Consider the following 24,240-nt stretch of genomic DNA (forward strand, 5'->3'; position numbering starts at 1 on the left):
TTCAAGTGCCTGTCCATTGAACAGCCAACAGGTGCTCTCCAAGGGGAAGTGGATATGTAATTCTGAAACTCAGATAAATCATAAGGGCTAAAGGTAAATACCTGAATACCACAAGCAAATAGGTAAAAGTTAAAACCATGAAAATCAAAGAGATTATGCAAAGAGAGAAAGACAAACAGACAGAATTGGGCCCGTTAATAGAGGCTTTAAACCTCAGTTACTTGGAAGGCCGAGGCAGAAGGATTGCAAGTCCAAAGCTGCTTGGGCTACAGGGTGAGTTGAAACCAACCTGGGTAACCTCGTGAGACTCTGTGCAGGAACAACGGCCAGGGGCTGGGGCAATGGCTCAGAGGAAGCGGGTCCAGTTCCCAGCACCCACAGGGAAGCTCACAGACATTCATAACCCCAGGTTCGGGGGATCTGATGGCTTCTTTTGACTTCCTGAGGCACCAGGCATGCACGTGGTATACATACATACATACATGCAAGCAAAGCATTCATACACATAAATAAAACACAAAGTAAAAAGAAAGCTGGGGATGTAGCTCAGGGGTAGAATGTTTATCTGGCATTCCCGAGGCCCTAGGTTCAAATCCTACAAGATAAGGAAAGAAGAAAGGTAGACAGACATAGGAAAATATGTTCAATAAAATAAGATCATACTTTATTAGGTAGTTTTAATTTAAAGGAAGTAGTAAAGTCTAGTTTCACTTACCAAGTGAAAATGATTCTGAAGGAAAAAAGGAAAAGAAACATCACATAGATGTGGCAGGGGGCATAAGAGGTTTTATTTTATTTTTTAAAAAGTTCTCTAAGGAAAAAAATATCAAAAAAACATAAAGTGGTTGGTCATTTCTAAAACTGAGCCTCATTCTAAGGAAGTTGAGGAAGTCAATTATTCTCACAGTCTGATTTACAGCCCATTGTAAACAAGATAAGATCCATTTTCTATCCTGTTACTAAAATGTCTACTCCTCCTTAGACCTGGTTCTTCAACGCCCATCACTACTCTTTCGCTATGACTATTCTATTCATGAGTCTTTCATCTTACCTCTGACCTGGTTGACTCTTGTCCTTGAATAATTATTTTCCTAAGGTGTGTGTTCATTCTTGAATTCATTGGTACGTGAGAATGTAGTATTTGTTGTTGTTAGATTTGACCAACACTTTGGCGGAGTAGAATATTCTTGAGTCACCGGGTTCCTCAGAAATTTGTAGACATTACTTCACCAAATCAAAGTCCAAGAATAGCCGGGTTTTCCCCTCTGAATAGGTGACTTGCAAAGCTCATGTTTTTAACCAATCGTAGAAGGGAAACTCAATCCCTCCCAACATGCTTCACTCCTTTATGTTTTGAAGTAGACAGATTTCTTCTTTGACAATAATGAAAGGCAACATTTCAAAGTCACAAGTCCTTCTCTGTCTCATTATTCTCACCATTCAAGGCTGCCTAGAGTACCTCACAACCCTCTAAGCCCTTCTCCTTCCACCTTTCCAGATAGAATTACCTTCTTCGTGCAGACTCATTACATATGTAGGTGTAGGTCCGCCTGTTTCCCTACTAACGATCGGCAAGAGGATCACGTTTTCTACAAATGAAGAAAGAAAATAGGTTAAACAATACGGGATTTGATGTTAGGCAATTGCTAACTGAATAGGGACTCAAGTGTCTGCTGAATATCTACCTCTTCTGATTCTACCCCAAGAGAATTTGAGAGGCTCTTTGAAGCAAGTGTCTTTGAACTTCAGCAGGGTTCAGGGCCACCTGGAGGAGCAGCTGAACTCTAATCTACTAAGGCCCATCCCCAGAGTTTCTGATTTATGGGGTCCGTGTCATGGAAAGGTGGCTCAAAGGTTAATAGCAGATGCTGCTCTTCCTGAGAACCCCTAGTCCAGTTCCCAGCACCCACATGGTGGCTCACAACCATATGCAACTCCATTTCCCAGGGATCTCACATCATCCTCTTCTGGTCTCTGTGAACACCAGCATGCCCGTGGTATACATAAATACCTGGAGGCACTCACGCATAAACGCATGTGTACACACATGAATACACACACACACACATGAATTCACACACACACACACACACACACACACTGTCTATAAATAACCCAGAAGTGTGTCCCATGGGTGATTCCTAATAGAGTCATGCAGACAATGAAGATGAATCCACACGGAAGACCCCGGTGGGGCTCAAATATTTCCTTCTCTAACAAGTTCTATGCTGGTACTGTTGGTCCAGTCATCAGTACCGTCAGAAACAGAAGACAGACTTGTCCTGAGAAAACGAGGTTCAGGTTAGGACTTTACATGGACCTACAAAAGCCATTAAAGTTTGTTAGTTAGTCTTGTATCACAAACCTAACATAAACTCAACTTTTAGAGTGTGTGGCTCATAAGAAAAGACATTCAATATGTCTCTTAGTTTTTTGTTCACTTCCCACTCATGAACAAGTACCTTTCTTCAACCCATGTAACTTACCATGATTCTCTGTCCTCCTGTAATCCTTAGCCACACTTCTTAATTCAGTGGTCAAGCAGGAGTACGATCAGGGAGGGAATTCATGTACTTCAGACCAAATTCTCCTTCAAGATAAGACAACTACAATTAAAATGTTTTTTAATTCGTGTTTGTCTCATTATTATTCTGTTTCTCGGGCTTTCCATTCCCTCTGCCGGCCCTCTCACCCTGCTATGAGGTAAAAGAACAGTGATGCTTGGGTCAAGACCAACCACAACTAGTTCTACATTCCCTGCCACACCAGACTTTCCACGTATCACTAAAAAAAAGTGACCCTCATCCCACTCCCAACCCGCCTCTTCCACAGAAGCTTCTGCGTGGTGGTTTCTGTACCCCTTTCCTTAAATGATGTAAGTCACTTCCTTCAGCACTAAATTTCCTTTTGATTTTCTGCATCCCTCCAGGCTCTGTCTGCAGCGACTAAAGTTGCGCTGTAGCGCCACCTAGAGCCTGCTGCTGATAAGGACCCAGGACCCAGAGCCCAGGGATGCAGACCACTCACTACCAGTAGCTTAATGAAAACTCAGCTCTGTGCCATTCAAAGGAACTCTGTTCAGTATTAGGTCAAAGAGGCCTTCCCTCTGGAACTGTGGCTTGATACCTCTCATTTTAAAAGGTGTCATCAGCTTGGATTTTGATTTCACGGTAGGATTTTAACTCCGAAGGGTTATATATAAAACAAGGTCGTTGCAAAAATCATTTCGGTAGTGAAGGAACCAGGAGGGAAGCTCAGCCGCTGACAGACCTTTTGGCTCTGCTTCAGCTGCATGAAGATCTGCAACCTGAAAATCAGTGTGACCTGGCCAGGGGCCGGATTGCAATGAAATGTGCATGTGCCCGGCCGGGTCCATTTGCTTTCATTTAATGTTTCTTCTCTAGCGGATAAGTGCGCGCATCAAACACCCTGGTCCTTCTGTGACACATAAATCACAGGTCAGTGCCTTCCACAAGACCTGTTTGATAAGTGAGTAGTTATACAAGGAGCACGGAAGCAACATTTGAGCATACTTAAACGGAGGAGGAGGAGGAAGAGGAGGAGGAGGAGGAGGAGGAGGAGGAGGAGGAGGAGCTGAGTGCTCAGGTCCAAGCTAGGGATTTGTCCCTGTAATTTAATTATGAACTGTCTCTCCTGCTTAGGAAATGACCTATACATACTCATAGCTGCACCAAGAGCTGTCCTAGGTCCCTGCCACCAAGTTCTGGTCTCCGCCCATCCTTAAATGGACTGGGGTGGATCTTTAAGCACAAGGAATTCGCACACCTTTCTCTTGACGGTTTATGTGGAGGGGTGCAAAAGCTGGGGTAGCTAAGACCTGAGCCACGCCAATGAGGGGACCCTGAGTAAAGATCCATGAACTTTGTCTACTGGCCTCCTTGGGACTGCCCTGGCTTCTGCATTCTCTAGGCCTACCGGTGTGGCTTCTCTATGAATTCCATGAGTCCTGTGCCCCAAAACAACTGAAATCAATTCTGTTCCTTAGTAGTCAAATTGCTGCCTCTACAGTCTTAAATAGAGAGACACTGAACCACTCCCCAGAAAAGAGGTGAGCAGAGCAGGCGCCAAAGTCCTGCTTGACTCTGACTGGGAAGGAGACCAGGACCAGGGTGGGATCACTCAGGTCAGAGGCAAAGTGTTGAAGCGAAGACATCCCAAGCCTGTGAGCGTGGAAAGGACTGCAGACCCACAACCTTGATGGGGTGGAGAGCAAGTATTCACAGGAATCAGGAGCCACTTTTAAGAGGAAACTTCTGGACTGTATCCAGAGGTGAGCCTTCCAGTGCCTCGAGTCAGTGGTGTCTCTGTGCCATCCCAGCCTTCCAGACACTCCTGACACACTTGCTTCTAAAATTCCATCCCAAGAGAAGAAATAAACAGCACCTACCCCTCCTCCTAAGGTCCCAAAGGACAAACCAATGTGTCTGCAGGGCTCACTTATGGCGCACAGATGAGGGCTTACTTACAGAGGTGTGGGTGCTTCTCCTCCTCTCCCCCCCCCCCCCCGCCCCAGGCCACACTGCAAAGTCTTTACCCAGCAGGAATAAAGGCTTTCCCATAGCCTCATAGATGGAGTTCCCCTTCCCTAGCATTCCCCAGCCTGTGTACCCTAGCCCCTCCTGGAGGCCAAATGCAGTTGGGGAAGGGTTGCAAAGAGCAGGTGATGGGGGCAGCTGGATACTCAGCTGACCCTGACAGTCTCCTGACCCTTCCCACCCCTCTATGAGGGGATGTAAACTGTTGACGATCCCAGCCTGGATAATCTTGTGCAAGTAGGAACAGCTGAACTCCCCCAAGATAACAGTTGTTTAGCTGGGAGGGCTAGTCCTATAAAGCACAAGCAAACACACACACACACACACACACACACACACACACACACACACACACACTCTCCCTGGAACTTAATTTCTCTGGGAAACATCACCACCAGAGCATAGATTAGATGAGGATGTGTGGCCATTGCTTTTTGTTTGTTTGTTTGGTTGGTTGGTTGGTTGGTTGGTTGATTGGTTGATTGCTTGCCTGGTCAGTTGGTTGGTTTATGGGTATGGTATGCATTTTTGAATGTATAGCCCTGTGTAGCCCTGGCTGGCCTGGATCTCATAGAGATCAGCCTGCTTCTGCCTCCTGAGTGCTGGGATAACGGCTCGGAGTGCACTACCACACCTGCAACTACCACATTTTTTGATATAGACTTAGAATCCTGCTTCATCCTCTTCAAGAGAGGAGGCCTCTGCAGACACAGGTTACCCTTAGACTGTGCCAAAGCCTCCCAGCTCTAAATTCTCTCTATGTAAATGCAGAAAATGAAACACTGACATGAAAATACATTCTTCGATGTGTCCCTTTAACACGTAAGTATAGAAAAGCATAAGAAAACAAGAAAGGACTAAATGGAGGCTGGAGAAGACTGTGGGAAGAAAAAGGAAATTAAAGGCTGTAAATTCCAGGAAATCAGACCTGTGTCCCAGGGGCGAGGGCTGCGCCAGGCACAGGACTCTCAGCAAATGTTAACTGAATGAATAACAAAGGGAAGGAAACTTGACACAGGAGCAAGGTGGTCTCCCACCTTGATGCCCAGGAAGCATCTTTACCCAGATTTCCCTGACCTTCCCACAGTAGTGCGGGGCTATCCCTCCGGCCCACAGCGTCTGCAGGCACCTGGAGGTGCTGGGGGCCCAATGAGGCTGCATGCACACACCACTCTCCAAAAACACGAATCCGTGTTGGTCCTCTCCTCTTTCTTTTCCACCCTTCAGAACACTTGTCTTGGTGCAGGGAAGAGTCACTGATCTCATTTGAAACAATTCCCAAACAGGATATAGAGTCTCCAACAGCTCCTGGGCCCTTGGCACTCGCCATGAGCAGGTGTTTCACAAGTGCTGAGCAGCACGTACTGCCCAGAGAGCCAGGGCGCGCTGGGCGGAGGCCTGGAGAGCCGCCCAGGGCACAGGCACTGCGGAGGCCAGCCCTGGGCATCCCCTAGCTTCCAGGAATCTGAGCTCTTTCCTCCTGCCTCCCCCTGCCCTCTCGCAGCCCTCACTTCCAGCCCCCAGTCTTTACCGTGAGGGAAACTGGAAAAAACCCTCTTGTTATTTCAGTAACCCATGAGTCCCACCAAAACCAAAGCAGAGTGTCAAAGGGAAAAAATTAACCTTCAGTGAACAAAATGGAGAGAGAGAGAGAGAGAGAGAGAGAGAGAGAGAGAGAGAGAGAGAGAGAGAGAGAGAGAGAGAGAATGAGGAAGACTGTCTGGTAACAACGCACAAAAACAGGATGGAGTTACACCGACCCAGGCCAAAACAAACACATAGGACTGGGGCAGTTGAATAAAAGTTCATAGGTAAAAAAAACAAGTGCACACATATTAGAAGCCAAGTTTCTCACGGCAAAGTGGAAACAAGGTGTCTCACCCCAACACCAGGGACTTTATAAGCAGCCCTGGACTGGTCAGACATGGAGGTGCACTCCCAGAGACCCACCCCAGGGAAATGAAAACCTACATCTAAATAAAAAAATTATATGTGAATATTACAGCAAAATGATTCATGGGAGCTAAAAACGTGGAAACAGAAATCTGTGGTGTGATGCCTGGATGAAGAATCCGTGTGCTGGAATAGTGTAGCCTTCCCCTCACTCCCCAGAAAAATGACACACACTACAACACCAAAGAAACTTGAGAGCATGCTGCTAAGTGAAAGAAGCCAGGCACCACAGCGCACTGCATGCTGGGTGAGTCCTTTCTATTTACTGCAGGTTGATTTCCTCCCGTTAGGACAGAAGCACAGACATTTATATTTCTATAAAATCAGAGTGTAGAGGGGGTGGAGTGAGAGGTAACAGCTGAAGGGCTCAGATTTCTTTTTAGGGATGATTGAAAGACTCTGAAATCGACCACGGCGATCATTTTTTTCAGCCCTGCCCTGCGAATGTGCTGAATGCTGCTAACCATGCACTTCAAATGACTGAACTGTATGGACTGTGTCCATGTAAGGAAAAGGAAGAAGTGGTTTCCCGAGTGGTAAGAAGGGCAGGCATGTGGTGAGGAGAGTTAGAAGCAGATCATTCAGTCCTGCACATAGGAGGGGCGTCTCCATATTCCTTTTAACTTTACCGTCACCTCAAGGCTTTTCAGAGGGTCCTAGTAGCAGGGGACCTTCCCCCCACTTTGTTTTCATGGCATAAATAACTGTTAAGGGCTTAAAATACTGTCGTTCTAGATGTATGTATATTTACAGACTGGAGTCATAGAAACTTGGAATACTTTATCTGAAACCACAGAGGTACAACCAAAATGCCAACAGATGAGGCCTAAACTACCCTGTATTTCCCTCCCTTCCTCTCATGCCCGACCAGTGCCCTCTCTGTCCAGTCCAGTCAGGGCCAACCCGACACAGATGACCAGGGCAGGGAGGGGACAGAACAGCAAATGACAGACACAACCCACATCATGTTTGCTCCCATTTCACCAGCAACGACTCATTTTCAGACCACACCGAGAAGCAAGGGGTTCTGGGAAATGCTCTTGTTTGGGACACTGAAGAAAGACCACACACTTTTAGTGGCCGGCTAGCCATCCTTGCCACACTTACCTTGAATAGGTTTTCAACCCACCCAGCATCTCCGTCTTCACATGAGGCTCATGAGGAACAGAACCAAGAACAGAGGGCAGCGGATGCAGATGGTTCAATTAGATCTAGGGAACCAGTCAGAAGAGCTTGGTGCTCCTGAGAGGAAGGAGTGTCCTGCAGGTATCAGAATGTCCAGTACCCTGCTTCTTAAGTAAACCATTCATGACAGGAACACTGTGATGGAAATTTGAGATGAACCAGGGTGTTGGAGGAAGAATGAAAAAGTGATCCCCCAAGCCAGGTTGGGCTTCAATCTCCAGGCACTCAGGGGTCCATTAGAAGCTGAACAGCAAGTGCCATAAAGAAGAAAGATGCAGCCCCCCCCCCTCGGTGAAGGAGACCAGATTCCTAGCTCTGGATGCTGTCTCGGCTGCCCGGCTCACACTTCAACTCCAAACATTTACTTTTAGGTCCAGCTTCCTCTACCATCACGTTAGAGGTGTGCTTACATTCTTTGCTCCTGTATTTATAGTCTGCTGACTTCTGAAGACTCCCTCCATCCTGCAGTCTTCCAACACAAGAATGCACTCACTTAAGCTGCACTTCTGTGCACTCCTGACCCCCATGTAGACACAAGGAACACTCCCGCCGCATCAATCAGAGAAGTGCTATTTGGGCCTGTTTTAAATATGGCGCCAGCTTGAGTATGAAGTTCTTAAGCCAAGTATCAGCTCACTCTTTCACGTGTGAGAAGAGAGATCTAGTGGGACAAGATCGCACAACTATGGTGTCACAGAGACTGACCTGGAACTTAGGACTGTCCTCAGAAATCCTTAACAAAAATGGTTTCTCCAATATATGGTACACTTAGAAAATGTCCAGAAATTCTCTAATCCCCCAAGATGGCATCCAGAAGAAATGTTATGCAAGGTGCCTGTTTCCTCCTTGGCTGGGACGCCTTTTCATTACAAGTGACAGAAAGCCAATGAGATACGTCAGACCAAAACGGGAGGCTTTGAGTAAGAGGATCAGAGAGCCCAGACGGGAAAGAACACACACAGCCAGGCAGGGATATGTGAAACCCGGGACTCAAACAGCTACGAACGTCCCTCTTTGCCTTCACCCGTGGCTTTTCTGCAGCCAATTCATTTTCTCCAGCTTTCGGCACGCTGCGTTTTTCTACGGCAGAAGACAGGGTCCTACCAGCCCCCGATTTTTATCTCTGAGGTCTACGACTCCACCCTCTTCTCCCCCCCCCCCCCCCCGCCCAAATTGTAGTAGAATATTATTTGGATGCAATAAAAAGCATTCTTTGTTGAGTGTGTAATTCAGGAGTTCCCACAGACCGACATCAGGTTTCTATCATTCCAAAACTTCCTTTGCATCTTACAAGGGGGTCCACATCCTCCACCTGGCCCCACCCCGACTCCACCCTAGAAACACTGATCTGCTTTCTACTTCCAGAGGTTGGCTTTTCTGGAATTTCGTATCAATAAGACCGTCCAGTACGTACAGTACGCAAGATGACTTTTCCCATTCATCAGCCATTTGGAGATCACTTTGCTGTTCAGAGGATTGGCGGTTAGTTCCTTTTTGTTACTTAGTAATAAGACATTGTGCAAACAAAGAGCAGTTTGTTTCTCTACTGTTGATGGACATCTGGATTGTTTCCATTTGGGGACTATGATGAATCAAGTTGCTACGAAAAATCCATACACAGGAATTTGTGTAGACACAGTTAGGTTTTCATTTCTCTTGAGTAAATAAATACTTAGAAATGGGATTACCAGGTCATACTGGAAGTGTATGCTTCATTTATGAGAAACTCAAACTGCTTTCCAAAGTGGAGACACCGTTCTATGTCTCCACAGCAGGGAATCAACAACATTCCAGTGGGTTCACGTCCTCTCCAGCACTTGGTAATGTCAGTCTTGTCTATTTTAGATGCTCAGGTAGAAAAGCCAGAGTGTTCCAAAATTGTAGCTTTGATTTATGTTTTCTTTTTTTTCTTTTTTTTTCTTTTTTTTATTTGTTTTTAAATTGCATCTATGTTTTCTTAATAAGTACTGTTTAATAACATCTCTGCTTGTTTTCCATTCAGAGTTCTTTGGTACACAGTTTGACTCTTTTGTTGACTTTTGAAAGCCTGTCTTATTATTAAGAGTCCCCGTACATCTAGAGACTGTGATGTAGTTTGGTGGCAGAGTGCTTACACAGCGTATTAAAGGCTCTGGATTGTCCCCAGCACCACAAGACTTTAAAGAGAAGTTTTTCTATTTTCTAGATATGGGCCTTTTGTCCAATACACGCTCTGTGAACACCACCCCATGCCCCCACCCCTGCAAGATGGATGCTGGAGAGCAGCTTTTAATTTTTAAGAAGTCAAATTTATCCACTTTTTTTTCCTCCTATAGTCCCTGTTTATTAAATCCTATTCAGAAAAAAAAAATCGAGGCGCTGAAGAGATGATAAAGTCTAGGTGGTGATCTTGTGGAGGACCAGAGTCCCACACAGGAACTCACCACTGCCTGTAATTCCAGATTTAGACAAACCAAATCTTTCTCTGGTCTCTGTGAGCACTTGAGAGCATGCGCACACACCAACACACAAACACACAGTTCAGAAGGTAAAAGCGGTTGCTACTAGGTCTAGCAACATGAATTCAATCCTTGGAACCTACATGGTGGAAAGAGAAGACCAATTCCACAAGTTGTCCTCTGACCTCCACAGTAATGCTGCGGCATGCATGCACTCTGGCAGGCTTGCCTGTTCTACAGAAAGACAGACAGACAGAGAGGAGAGAGACAGAGACAGAGGACAGACTGAGAAATGGCCTAGCTGTCATGTGCTTGCTGCTCAAGTTTGGGGACTGGAGCTTGGCTATTTGAAGCCCACCTGCGGTGGATCCGCAGAGTGATCTGGGTTAGAGTAGCCGTATCTGAAAGCTCTGGATTCAACTGAGAGACCTTGCCTCAATGAACAAAGTGGAGAGTGATTCAGAAGGACTCCCAAAGCCAACTTCGTATCTCCATGCACATGTGTGCCCACACATGTGAACATGCATACACCCGCTCACACAACATACACACCTTGTGTTTTCGTCTCCAAATGCAAAGGCACAGGGAATCCCTTCCACAATTCCTTCTAGATGTTGTATAGCTTTCCTCAATACCTATTTGATGTCCTTTTGTCTATGCGGCTTCTCTCACTTGTAAACCAAGTTCTCGGAAGATTCTGACTAATGAGCTTGGGCAACACTCTTTCCTAAATCAATCAATACAGCTTTTCATGAAATGTGGTGGCCAGCAGGACCACGTGATGGGGAAGAGAACTTGGTTGGTAGTCAGAGAAGGGGGATTTACTGTAGAATGATACCGTATGTGCCTCTATCCCTTAAAATCAGGCTCTGCCCATTGTAATGCCTTTTTATTTATTTTATTTATTTATTTTTTTTTTTTTTGGTTTTTCGAGACAGGGTTTCTCTGTGTAGCTTTGCGCCTTTCCTGGATCTGGCTCTGTAGACCAGGCTGGCCTCGAACTCACAGAGATCCGCCTGCCTCTGCCTCCCGAGTGCTGGGATTAAAGGCATGCGCCACCACCGCCCGGCGTAATGCCTTTTTAAAACATGACATTTTATTCATTTATTTTATAGAGATGATTATGTCATGGCAAACCCGTAGAAGTCAGAGAACAATTGAACTCAGATCATCAGGCTTGGCAGCAAGTGCCTTTACCCACTGAGCCAACCTCATGGGCCAATTTAATTAATTTACCTTAATCAATCGACTTTGAAGTAATTCATTTGGGATATTACAAGGCTTCCTTTTATTGAAATGGCCAGATCTTACCAATATTTAACCATAACTTCCCCTGTTGCCTAACAAAGTCCTTGTCATCCTTCCCTGCCTTCTCTGCTAAAACACCATGTTGTATAGCACTGTCCTCTGAGCAGGATGACTGACATCTCATTCTATGAGCTGCTTGCAAGAGAACATCACAGCTGAGGCTGTTGACATTCCCTCAGAGGATGGCACAGGCAGGGTCACTGTACCTTTACCTGAGTTACCCAGCCACTCCTTGCAGCTAGCTGTATGCGGTTCTGCCCTAATGGCGCGTGGCCTTGGGGCTTCAGGGAGGGAAAGACTGTGGGAAGGGGCTCCGGCTGCACAGCCGTGGGAAAGCCATCGTCCATGCTGGTCAAGATTTTCCAGCGCAGCCGCTTTACGGCACCCCCGCTCCTGCCCACAGGCCCTCGCCTACGCTCTGTAAGGAAGCCCAACAAACTCACAGGCTCCCCACAGTGAACTTTGGGAATCAAACTTCGGTTGTCTCTTTCTAAAGAGAGAACAGACATTGCTTCTTGTTGTTGTTTTTGTTCTTTTGGAGGGCCTGCCACCCAGCTCCCAAATAAATCACACATGGAGGCTTGTTCTTAATTATGAATGCCCAGCCTTAGCTTGGCTTGCTTCTTATCAACTTTCCTTAACTTATCCCATCTACCTCTGGGCTTTTCCTGTTCTCTTCTGTAAGTGTGTGTGTGTGTGTGTGTGTGTGTGTGTTGGTTTTTTGAGATAGGGTTTCTCTGTGTAGCTTTGGTGCCTGCCCTGGGTCTCACTCTGTAGACCAGGCTGGCCTTGAACTCACAAAGATCCATCTGCCTCTGCCTCCCAAGTGCTGGGAATTAAAGGCATGCACCACTACCCCCCGACTACTGTAAATTTTATTCTTACTCCACGGCTTGCTGTGTAGCTTTATGGCCGGCCCCTGGACTCCTCCTCGTTCTCTGGCTCCTTCTTTTTATTTCTCCTCCCAGATTTCTCCTTCTAGTTATTCTCTCTGCCTGTCCTTTCTCCTGCCTTGCCATTGGCCATTCATTTCTTTATTAGACCATCAGGTGTTTTAGTCAGGCACAGTAACACAGCTTCCTAGAGTTAAACAAATGCAACATAAACAAAAGTAACACACCTTAAAATGATATTCCACAACAATTACTTGGTGTCTTTCCACCCATATCTTCATGCCTCACCCACTGTGCCTCCTGGGAGAAAACTCTGAAAAATCTCCAAGTGCACCACACCATTGTGAAGCTTTCAGTGACTCCTCAGGTGGGGCTGGCACTACTAAGACATTTAAAACATATCTGCTCCCCTACTATATGGCCTGTGCTCAAACACCTAATCTTGCCACAACTCTATGGTCAATTTAACTCCTGGTGTGTGATATATTTGTGTGGTTGTTAAAGGCTGGGTTTGCCCTATACTATTTGCCAAACCCTGTTTAGGGGATGGAGAGACGGACAACCTTAAAAGACTGCCATATGCTAGAATTACTTTGCAGAGTTTTTATGAGAAAAATCTCTCACTAGAGACTAATGGTTAGTACATGAATTCAATGGAAAAAAAATAAAGGTGCTCTGGGGTGTTCTCTATGCTGTGAATGTGTTGCTCTGATTGGTTAATAAATAAAGTGCTGATTGGCCAGTAGCCAGGCAGGAAGTATAGGCGGGACAAGGAGAGAGGCTGAGTGAGGAAGTATAGGCAGGACAAACAGGAAGGCTGAGTGAGGAGATGCTGCCAGCTGCCGCCATAAGAAACAGGATGTGAAGTACCGGTAAGCCACGAGCCACGTGGCAAGGTATAGATTAATTTAAGATGTAAGAGCTAGTCAATAGTTAGCCTGAGCTAATGGCTGAGCAATTTTAATTAATATGAGCTTCTGAGTGATTATTTTATAAGTGGGGCCCAAGCGGGACTGGAGAAAACTCAGGCTACATAAAGGTAGAAAATCCAGTATCAGTCTCACTCTGATTTTTCACCCTTGCTCAAGGAACAGATAGCTCAAATGCTTCCTTGCCATCATGATGCACAGAACAGGGCTGAGGCCCACTTGGTAAGGAACAGTTAGCATTCCTGTAGGAATGCTCCAGGGAAGTGGACACATGCCCCCTTCCCTAACCCAGAAGCTATCTCCAACTGATAGCCACTTGCAAATACAAAACTGGTTTTCTCCAAGGGTGTAGGTGGAGTTCTTCCTCCCAGCAGCTGCTTCCCAAATAACCACAAAGGAGTCTTATTATTAATTATAAATGCTCGGCCGATAACTCAAACATATTACTAACTAGCTCTTGCAACTTAAATGAACCCATTTCTACTCATCTATGTGCTGCCCCAAGGCTCATGGCATTTACCTCTCCAGCATGTCTTGCTTACTTGCCATCTGGCTGGAGACTCCTCTGACTCCACCCTTCTTCCTCCCTGCATGCTTCGTTTGACCGTCCCGCCTTTACTTCCTGCCTGGCTATTGGCCAGTCAGCTTTTTATTAGGCCAATCTGAGTGACAAATCTTCCCAGTACAAAAAAGGATTGTTCCACAGCACAAGGGAGTCTCACTGGGGAAATAAACCACTCTTAAGGGCAGAAACCCCATCGCCAACTGTAGATGGCCAACACAAAATGAACTCAGGGACATCTTTGGAGGTCCCTTGCCTCTCAATGTTAAGTCAGAGCTTGCTTTTTTTTTTTTTAATCTTATAGGTCTTTTGTTTCTTTCTTGTATATATTTTGTGACTTCTGGTTTTGTGTTTGTATGGGAATCATGGGTGTGTCTCTGTGTCTCTGTATGGGAATCATGGGTGTGTCTCTGTGTCTATGTGTGTTTGTATGGGAATCATGGGTGTGTCTCTGTGTCTATGTGTGTTTGTATGGGAATCATGGGTGTGTCTCTGTGTCTCTGAGTGTTTGTATGGGAATCATGGGTGTGTCTCTGTGTCTCTGTGTGTTTTCATGGGAATCATGGGTGTGTCTCTGTGTCTCTGTGTGTTTTCATGGGAATCATGGGTGTGTCTCTGTGTCTCTGTGTGTTTTCATGGGAATCATGGGTGTGTCTCTGTGTCTATGTGTGTTTTCATGGGAATCATGGGTGTGTCTCTGTGTCTCTGTGTGTTTTCATGGGAATCATGGGTGTGTCTCTGTGTCTCTGTGTGTTTGTATGGGAATCATGGGTGTGTCTCTGTGTCTCTGTGTGTTTGTATGGGAATCATGGGTGTGTCTCTGTGTCTATGTGTGTTTGTATGGGAATCATGGGTGTGTCTCTGTGTCTCTGAGTGTTTGTATGGGAATCATGGGTGTGTCTCTGTGTCTCTGTGTGTTTTCATGGGAATCATGGGTGTGTCTCTGTGTCTCTGTGTGTTTTCATGGGAATCATGGGTGTGTCTCTGTGTCTCTGTGTGTTTTCATGGGAATCATGGGTGTGTCTCTGTGTCTCTGTGTGTTTGTATGGGAATCATGGGTGTGTCTCTGTGTCTCTGTGTGTTTGTATGGGAATCATGGGTGTGTCTCTGTGTCTCTGTGTGTTTGTATGGGAATCGTGGGTGTGTCTCTGTGTTCATATGTGTTTGTATGGGAATCATGGGTGTGTCTCTGTGTTCATATGTGTTTCTTATGCTTTTTCTTTGGCTCTTTTTCCTGTTCGGCTGTTTTGTCCTATTCTGACTTGTTTGTTTTTGTTTGATATTATTTTATTTTGTTTCTTAGATGCCCTTTTGTTTCCTAACAAGAGACAGAAAGGATGTGAATCTGGATAGGAGGAAAAGCAGGGAGGAACTGAGAGGAATAGAGAAAGGGGAAACCATAATCAGAATGTATTATATGAAGAAAATCTATTTTCAATAAACAAAAAAAAACTTTAAAAAGAATGCTCTAAGATGAATAGACTCCTCTAGATTTGACCCCACACACTGTTCCTACAAACAACAAACACACCTGCTATTTGCTGGACCAGATGTTCAAACAATGACAATATGTGGTAATTGACTCTAATAAACTAAATACTATGAAAACTTGTAAGAACAAATATGTCCTTCAAATACAGTTCTCTGGATAGAACCTAAGAAATGGTCAAGGAGCAAAGTAGGAGCAAATCAGGTCACAGGAACAAGAGGGCTAAATTTAAACTGTTGTTTAAAAAAGCTATCCAAACTCTGCAGCTATTAAACACGGACACAAGGTCTATAATTGTCGCACAGGCTTTGATTTAAAAATAAAATGCTGGAGATGTTTGGAACAGACCCTTTCCATAAATTAATATCTAGGCATGGAAGAGAAATAGCTAACCTTAAAACCTTTCAGAGAAGCTGGCAAGGGTCTTCTATCACAAGCATGGGGGGAGGGGGTGGGGTCTAGGCTCCACCAAACCGATGATCATCTGGTATAGCTGGGATCACTCTGAGCTACGCTGCTCTGGGCAGAATATCTTCAAATTGTTTCCTTGTGTCACCCCCCCCACACACACACACACACACAGCTAAAGTCTTGTGTGACACCCAGTAGACACTTGCAACACACCAACGACAAGGACATGCAGCCTGGTAGCTTTCTAGACAATAGGACCCAGATGTCTTCCTGCATCAGTGAGGAGGCCAATCATCGTGACAACTTCCGGGAGGAAGGGTTTGTTTGGGAATCACACTTCAGGGGTGTCATTCCATCATGGCAATGAAGGTGTGTGTGGTAGAGCAGAGCAGGTCTCCAACAGCAGTCGGAAGCAGAGAGAGAGAGAGAGACAGAGAGAGAGGGGGGAGAGGGAGGGAGGAAGGGAGAGAGAGAAGAGAGAGAGGATATGCCTGCACTGACTGCCTCCTTCTTTCTTGTTTTAGCTCAACAGCGATACTGACTACATTTGGGGTGTAGAGGTTTACTGGGCTAAGGAAGAAGAAATTTCAGGTCATCGACGGCAAGAAAGTTGGGATGTAGCTCGGTGGTAGAATACTCATGTACCGGGTCCAGGCCCCGGGTCCAATCCTCAGTGCAGAGAAAAGATAAACCAGCAGGGACATCAGAGCACACGTTTGTGGATTGTTCAGTGGGGTTTCCAGAAATCTCCAAGAGCTCCCCAAATTCACTATGAGAATTAGGAGAGTAAAGAAGTTATTGAAATTGCAAAATTTGAGGAGTGTATACTTCTACCAGCAAATAAAGGGACAAAAACATACAATATGAAATTTTAGGGAAATCTAAAATAGAAATTGTATAAACAAGAGTCTGTTTTCTTTGGTTTTGAACAAATTTATAACAGCGGTGGCCCTGTTAGGGAAATAACAAGTACACAAATTTTTCTGTTTGCTGGAATTTTAATGTTGAAGTTTATTTTATTATTTTATATGTGCGTGTGTGTGTGTTTTGCTTGCATGTATGTATGAACACTATATGCATTCGTGGTGGATGCTGAGGCTGGACAATGGAGTCTAATCACCTGGGACTGGAGTTACATGCAGCTGTGGGCTACTCCATGGGTGCTGGGAATCGAATCTGGGACCTCTGAAAGAGCAACAGCTGCTCTTAACCATTGAACAGCCTCTCTAACCCCTAGAATTTTTGCTTGTTTGATTTTGCTTTTTCAAGATAGGGTCTTAGGTTTTTTTGGTGTGTGTGTGTGTGTGTGTGTGTGCGTGCGTGCGTGTGTGTGTGTGTGTGTGTGTGTGTGTGTGTGTGTGTGTGTTTTACTTGCATGTATGTCTGTGTACCATGTGCATGCATTGCCCTTGGAGGCCAAAAGAGGGCATTTGATTCCCTGGAACTGAAGTCATAGACAGTTGTGAGCTGCCTAAGGGTCCTCTGTAAAAGCAGCCAGTGCTCTTAACCACTGAACCACCTTTCCAGCCCCAGAGGAATTTCTACAGAACTGCAGTCAGCTTAGGAGTTTCTTCCTCTCTCTACTGTCTAAGCTGGTGGGAAAGCCACTGCTAGCCTATATAACCTGTGTGTAAATGGGGTAGGAGGTAAAGCTGCCAGTTCACATTCACTTTGTGATAATGCTTGATGCCCAGGCCCTGTAGAGGGGTAGCATCTCAGATGCTCCATAAAAGAGAAAATCCTGGCTCTGCCGCCAGCTTCTACCATACCTGCAGGAGGGCCCATCCTGAGTCATCTGGTTCTTCAGCTGTTTCCACTAACGCCAAATTAAAGACAAACAGCTTTCTCCACTTGCCCTCTGCCTCCAGCCCAGATGATTAAATTACTCGCTGGGTGGTCTTTCTCTAAAACTTAGAGTCATTTGACCTTTGGTAGGGAGGCTCAGATGTCACCGGTGCTTTCCCATTTTTACGTCACATATGCCTGGGGACTCCAGCAGGACTACTATAGCATATAGCACAATGGAAAGCAGGATGAGGAGAGGATTGCTGGCCCCTGCAGAGGCTGCAGGGAGTTCGTGAAACCCTGCTTTACTGTGGTGGAGCCTCTCAGCTTCACACATTCTCATCCTACTGTCTCCTCTGACACCTTGAAGGGACGCACTTTCCGCCGCTTCTTAGGGTTCGTTGAGAGGTTTTTAGGCTAGCCATTTTCCCTCCATGCCTACATATTCATTTATGGAAAGAGTCTGTTCCAAACATCTCCAGTGGGTCATTTTTAAATCAAAGACAGTGTGACAATTACAGACAGTATGCCTCTGTTCAATAGTTGCAGATTGCAGATAACTTTCCTTAACAACAGTTCCAATTTGGCCCTCTTGGGCTGGAGAGATGGTTCAGAGGTTAAGAATACTGGCTGTTTCTTCCAGAGGTCCTGAGTTCAATTCCCAGCAACCACATGGTGGCTCACAACCATCTATAATGAGATCTGGTGTCCTCTTCTGGTCTGCTGACCATATATGCTGGCATATATGCAGACAGAACACTATATATAATAAATAAATCAATCTTTAAATTGAGCCCTCTTGTTCCTTCGACCTGATTCACTCCCACTTGCTTCCTGGCCATTTCTGTCTTAGGTTCTACCCAGAGAGCTGCATTTGAAGGATGTGTTTTGTCCTTACAAGTTTTCACAGTATATAGTTTATTAGCGTCAAGTACCATAGACTCCCTTTCAAATAGCTGTCACTGTTTGAGCATCTGGTCTAGCAAGAGAAAACCATTTTCCCTTTTTAAAAAATGCATACACTGTTCATCTCGTGAGGTATATAAAATACTGACAGTCCCCAGTCAGAAGGAATGCGGAAGGGAGCTGGATGAAGCTGCCACGTATTCTCTTTCTTTCAGCAGGCAACTTGGAAACAGTGCCATCCTTTCAAAACTTGAACTTAGGGTGGTAAGAGGTGCTTCGCCGTGTAGAACAGTCCTTTCAAGCAAGAAAGCAGCTAGTTTCTAGCTGACCAGGAGAGACAGTGTCACCATGGCAATGCACATATGCTTCTACTTTGGACAGTACCCAAATACTTGTGCTGAATCTCCATGGATTTCTTTCTTTCTCTGTGACTATGGGCGGGGGCACTGATTTGGATATGTTCTTAGTTTTACACACACACAAACACAAACACACACACACACACACATCATATATTGTTCACAAAAATTGAGATACTTTCTCTACTATAGGTTTACTGTCAACGCTCTCTGGGCACAAACAACTTTTTAATGGCTCAGGTAATTCTTGCAGGTACTGCCTGAAAGCCGGACAAGCACTATTACGTAATGTCACTTTCTCGGGAGCCGACAGTCTTAACTAATGGCTGCCAATGTTGGTGCCTTCCCAGACCTCTCTACCTCCACATAGCGTCCGACGCTGTTGACGACAGACTCTTAGACTCCTCTGATCCCATCAGAGGGTCAGTCCTATTCTGATACAGAGCAGGAGCTAAGATGGTGTGGCCAGTGCTAGGTTTAAAGGTCCTTGAGCCTACAGGTTTCATGTGGGGGGAAAAGACATGCATCTCTATTTCCTGACTGTGTTCTTAGGCCTATGGCAGATGGCTGGTAATTGTAGAGTTAAATTCTGCCCTGAGAAAAGGGCCTCAGGTGGAGAGTTGAAGGTTAATGTTCTCTCCTCCAAGAATGGAGTGAAGTCGGGAGGCGCCAGAGGAATTCAGTTACCAGTCCAGCAAAGGACTCAGAACACAGCAGATTGATCTCCGTGAGTTCAAGGCTCAGCCAGTCTGGTCTACATGATGAGTTCCAAGACAGCCAGGGCTACAAAGAGAGACTGTCTCAAAAAACAAAACAAAACTTCTGGAATATGTGAGATTCTCTAAACCTTCTAGATTTTTAAATTTTATTATAACTCATTATGCTAGGCACTAGTGGTTAGGAAGAAAATGAATTTCAAAAATATAGAGATGATAAATAAGACGTACTGGTTGCTGGTTTTTAAGAACCCAGAGAATTGGAAGCAGCTGGGGTGGCCAAGTCCCTCTGGAGGACAGAACCAGACAAAGAATTAGCAGTGCCAGTACCCAGAAAGACCAAGGCAGATCTGGACCCTAAGATCCACTGAAAGGAACTTGCAAATGACAAGCTCTGTGACTCTGAAGATGATGTGTAGGGGTCTTAATCTTCTTTGCCATTTCCTTTTCTTTCACCCTCCCCTTCAATGATTAAGATTATAAATCTTAAAAAAAAAAAAAAACCCTCTTCCATTGATGGTGGGAAAACCTAAGTGTGTCAGATACAAATTAATATCGTCATCCTGGGGGCTAGAGACATGGCACAGCGGTAAGAATATGTACTGCTCTTTCAGAGAATCCAAGTTTGGTTCCTATCACCCAGGCTGAGCAGGTAGCTCACAGCTGCTTGTAACTCCAGATCCAGTGGATCCGATACCTTTGGCCTTCAAGGGCACCTGCACTCATGAGCACATGCCCCTACCCACCCCCAGACATACACACGTACACATTATTAAAAATAAAATAAATATTTTTTAAAATACAGCATCTCTGGCTTAAAGTTCCTCCTTATTCGCAATTCCTGTTTCCTGGGATCACTTCACAGAATACGCTACCCACAGCCAAGTCCTCGTATCGGGCTCTGAATTGTGAGTACGCCAGACTGACTGTGATGGCTCAACTTAACTGTCCTCTTGATTGGTAAAGCACACCTCTAGGTGTAACTGGAGGGACATGTTCGAAGAAGATTAACCAACTGGGAAGAGCCCCCCCAAATGTAATCAGCACCCCCACTGAACTAAAAACAAGAAGGAAAAAACAATCATTGCAGGCATTATCCCTCTCCCTCTCTCCTCTCCCCCCTCCCCTCTTCACTCCTCCTCCCCCTCCCTGCTTCTGTCTGCTGTTGGAGACCTGCTCTGCTCTACCACACACACCTTCATTGCCATGATGGAATGACACCCCTGAAGTGTGATTCCCAAACAAACCCTTCCTCCCGGAAGTTGTCACGATGATTGGCAGCCTCACTGATGCAGGAAGACATCTGGGTCCTATTGTCTAGAAAGCTACCAGGCTGCATGTCCTTGTCCTTGGTGTGTTGCAAGTGTCTACTGGGTGTCACACAAGACTTCAGCCGTGGGGGGCGGGGGGGGGGGAGGGGAGTGACACAAGAAAACCTATCAGTGAGGCTGCCCAAGGCTCTGTTCTCCGTCAGAGCCGTGGCTGAGTCTCAGGGCCCTTGCTCATAGGTGCCAAGTGGGGGACAGGGCTTGAGTAGACTTTTCATCAAACCAGTGATTATCTGATATAGCTGGAGCCGCTCTGAACTGCACTGCTCTGGGCTGCATATCTTCAGTTCTGCTTCTTGGGTCTTCCTGGAAATTCCAGAAGTGTCTAAACCCTGCAACAAATTCCCTCCTATTAAAATTAGCATTCTTAGGTCTGTTTTCTGCAATTAAGAATCTTAACCTCTTACCCGTGTGTGGTGACAGATGCCTTTGATCCCAGCATTCAGCATTCAGAGGGTGGAGGCAGAGACAGGTGGATCTTTGGTTTCAAGGCCAGCCTGGTCTACAGAGTTCCAGGACAGCTAAAGCTACACAGAGAAACCCTGTCTTTAAAAAATAAAAAATAAACCTTAAACCAATACATTTATTTATACTTATTGTTGAGCCAAAATATCTTGACTATTAAAAGAAAACTTTAAGGTAAGGTTTTGATTTGTGATTCTCTTATGTTTCCCTTGATGGGGGTTCATGTAGCTAGCACTCACTGTGCATGTTCCTCTTAATCATAAGTAAGAACTTTATACACTTTGGCTGGTATATATATATATATATGTATATACTAGTACATTAGGTACTAGTAGATAGTACTTTAACTATAATAGCAACAGTCTGTCTGTTACACTTCAGTCACAGACAGGCTTTCAATGCTTACTGATTCCAACAAACACAGAAATCAACAGCCAAAGCCCAAATCATCGACAGATTCAGTATTGCATGCAGCCCAAGTCCCTCTGACTTCAGACGCACCTTCTTTCTATACCGTGTTCCTCCCTGCCAGAAAAGCCTCATCAGATCTAAGCCACACACTTCCGGCCAGACTCAAGCCTCCAGCTGACACTATACCACCAGCCAAGTTCCCAGGAGAAGGGTTGGTTTCAAGGTAGCTTCACATAGCCACCACCCACCCCCCTCAGAAACAGACTTGTAATCAGCCAAACTGGGAGAAATCGTCAGGCTATTCCCCCAAAGTCATAGTTGCTGTATGTGTTAAAATTACGTTCATCTGTGAATAACAATATAATCCAAACAAGTATAGCTTAAGCCGATTAGCTACATGCTAACCTTTAAGAAAATACAGGGATTTGTTGGTTCACCGCTGGAATAGGATGCCATGCTCCTAGGGAACTGTGCTTCTCACCTTGATGTTCCCCTTCTGTGCAGCTTAGATTCACAAAGTCATCTCATGCCCCACGCCAGACAGCAGGTGGAGTCGTCACATCTATCTACACGCCAGCCAACAGGAAGAAGAAAAGAAAGGTGAAGAGGAGACACGCCCCTTCCTGCAAGGACCTCCCCCGTAATTCAGGCTCAACCAGTCTCCTAACCTCCATTAACCAGAACGCTGCAGCCCAACAGGGCTGGGAAGAAAACTGGGAAATACCATCTTCATCTTCAGGACCTCATTGCCAAACACAAGCCTGGAGCTCCGTTGCTATGGAGGAACAAGAGGACAGGCACCCACAGCTAGCTGCTGACTCTGAGATCAGAGTCTTGAACAAAAAAATAATGTCTATTTGAGTTCTTTAAATAATTTTTTGCATTTTAGGAAGTAAATATTAAATATCAGATTTTTTTTTTGCAGTGGGGAAGGTAAAAATCTTAAAAGAAATAGAATAGTCAAGTCGTTTACCATAAGATCTCAGAACGTGGAAACCCAACAGCTTTCCCAAAGCCTGTTCATTCTAGTTTTAGCCGTTCAGGAATCCTTCCTCTATTTTAAAGTGACTTAGGAGCTGCCTTTCTACAAGAATCAGCTCTATAGGGAGGGGGACAAGTGGTGGCCACATTCAGGGACAGAATCTGAACACAGGTGGAGGTAACAAACATCTTGTCCATCTAAAAACCATCATTTCTCCTCCCTGTTCTGATGCGTCTGAGCCCTTCCCTTCCCTTCCCAGTCTTTCTGTTCTCTGTGTAACAGACACAACCATCTTTTACGAGCTTCAGCTTGCTCACTGTTCACTCATTCCATGAACTGTGTCTTTAGGGACTGCCAAAGGGAAAGTCGCCGTCACCTGGATGGGACAAGCCCAAGGTCAGATCATGGTGATAGGTGGTAAGTGCCCCACCTACACGAATGGAAATGTCCCACGAGGATATACAGGGTCTTTGGACATAGATGTCAAAGAGAGGTGCCATTTTAGGTGATGCTTGATTCGTCTTTGAAGCCTCAATTCCTAGCACAGTGCCAGAAACTAAGTAAGTACTTAGCCATGGATGCTTGGTTCTTGAATCCTCAAGATGCAGACAAAACTGTGGCTCTGATCGGTAGATGTCCCTAACAAGCAGCAGGGCAGTTCCTTCCAGACATGTCCGGGTGGGTAGACAACTGTGGTGATATATTGTGTACCCTAACAAACTTTGCCTGAAGATCAGAGAACAGAACAAGCCACTAGATTAAACATAGAGGCCAGGCAGTGGTGGCACACACCTTTAATCCTAGCACTTGGGAGGCACAGAGCCATCTGGATCTCTGTGAGTTCAAAGCCACCCTGGGTTACATGAGATTGACTCAGTCTAGGAGAGAAACAGAGCCAGGCAGTGGTGGCACACATCTTTAACCCTAGTACTTGGAAATCATACACCTCTAATCCCAGCACTTGAGATCTCATGCCTTTGCTTGGGAAGCACACAGGCCTTTAATCCCAGCACAAAGAAGGAAGTGATATGGCTGGCCAGAGGAAGGTATATAAGGCTTGAGGAGACAGGAACTAAAGTTTTTCTGTGGGAGAGCTTTCGACTGAGGACTCAGAGACATTCAGTCAGAGGATTCATGGAGTTGGCGAGGTGAGACATGGTAGTGGCTGGTTCCTTTGTCTCTCTGATCTTTCAGTATTTATCCCAATATTTGGCTCTGGGTTTTTTTTTTATTAGAAAGGCCATTAAAGATTTGAGCAACAGACAACAGATAACCCACCCTTAGAATATTTTCTTATCAATACTATTTAAAGAGTCTGGAAAGTTGCTATTACTGTGGTTAATCATCATTATATAAGCAAGGATATCTGTGAAGAATACAGTACTCCCCAAAAGTCTCATTTGTGGGTGACGAAGTACTTATGAACATCTACTTTCCTTGGTTAAGACAGCAGATATTTTAGAAGATTTATTTTCTATTTATGTGTGTGGCTATGTGAGTGTCTTAGTCAGTTGTTCTATTGCTGTGAGAAGACACTGTCTTAGTTAGGGTTTCTATTGCTGGG

At 45.3% G+C, this 24,240-nt stretch overlaps 1 long non-coding RNA gene across 1 annotated transcript; it reads right to left on the reverse strand.

The window, feature by feature from the left end:
- Positions 1-839: 839 nt before the first annotated feature.
- LOC128110750 (uncharacterized) lies at positions 840-22,261 on the reverse strand. Its single transcript, XR_008218312.1, has 3 exons — positions 22,176-22,261; positions 2,487-2,590; positions 840-1,589 (listed from the first exon to the last, which is right to left on the reverse strand). It is a non-coding gene; the product is annotated as an uncharacterized LOC128110750 (long non-coding RNA).
- Between the last annotated feature and the right edge of the window lie 1,979 nt (positions 22,262-24,240).

The sequence above is a fragment of the Peromyscus californicus genome, unplaced genomic scaffold (assembly GCF_007827085.1).
Source record: "Peromyscus californicus insignis strain IS unplaced genomic scaffold, ASM782708v3 Scaffold_15__1_contigs__length_86483966, whole genome shotgun sequence".
NCBI lineage: Eukaryota > Metazoa > Chordata > Mammalia > Rodentia > Cricetidae > Peromyscus > Peromyscus californicus.